We start from the raw sequence: 1,097 nt of genomic DNA, 5'->3' as shown, positions 1-1,097 counted from the left end.
ATATATATATATATATATATATATATATACATATATATATATATATATATATGTGTGTGTGCGTGTGCGTGTATGTATGTATATATATGTATATGGATATATACATACATACATGCATACATACATACATACATACATACTTATACATAATGTGTATTACTCGAGAACCGTGTTCAGTGAAATCGAGGTAAGACGAATTTATACATCTGGACATGTGGTCTCACCCTCACTTACAAAACCAAAATTCCTAACCAACATTTTCATATGTAAGCAAATTGGCATATAAGTAACTATATTAATACACCTATGCATACGAAAATATATTCTTACCAATGCAGGTCTCATTCTTTACTTATATCCTATATGTCTGTCTATCAGTGAAACATATATTAAAATTTCACATATCCTCTTTTACTCAACATATTTAGTCATTTTTGTATTCTATTTTCTCTCACATACGATCTAAGTATCTGCGTCAGCATACAGTGACATGTATGTAATTTCAAACGCATGGCATTTGAAATCCTGCAGCGAATAAATAATTCATAAATATGATAATATATGGATATCACAGTTAAAGAAATCTACTAGATAACAAGGAATCCATTGTTACCCAGCTATAACCTAACAAAAGTAATCAAACGGATGCGTATATATTCTTGGAAACACACACACACACACACACAGAGATTAATATATATGTGTGTGTGAGTTTGTGTGTGTGTGTATGTTTGTGTGTCTGTTTGTCCGCCAACATCGCTAGACAACCGATGCTGTTGTGTTTATGTCCCCATAACTTAGCGGTTCGTCATAAGTGACCGATAAAATAAGTACTAGGTTCCCAAAGAATAAGTCCTGGGGTCGATTTGCTCGACTAAAGGTGGTGCTCCAGCATGGCCACGATGACTGAAACAGGTAAATGTGTAAGGGTAAAAGAGTATATATATATTTTTATATATGTGTGTGTGTGTGTGTGCGTGTGTGTGTGTGTGTGTGGGTGTGTGTATACGGGAGTCCGGCGTTTGGTTGATTTTCTGTGTTAAATTTTATGTAAGGCCTATACATGCACACATGTGTATATGTGAATGTATATATAT

The sequence above is a fragment of the Octopus bimaculoides genome, chromosome 3 (assembly GCF_001194135.2).
Source record: "Octopus bimaculoides isolate UCB-OBI-ISO-001 chromosome 3, ASM119413v2, whole genome shotgun sequence".
Lineage (NCBI taxonomy): Eukaryota > Metazoa > Mollusca > Cephalopoda > Octopoda > Octopodidae > Octopus > Octopus bimaculoides.
The sequence above is the reverse complement of the archived record's forward strand: the minus strand, read 5'-3'. Positions refer to the sequence as shown.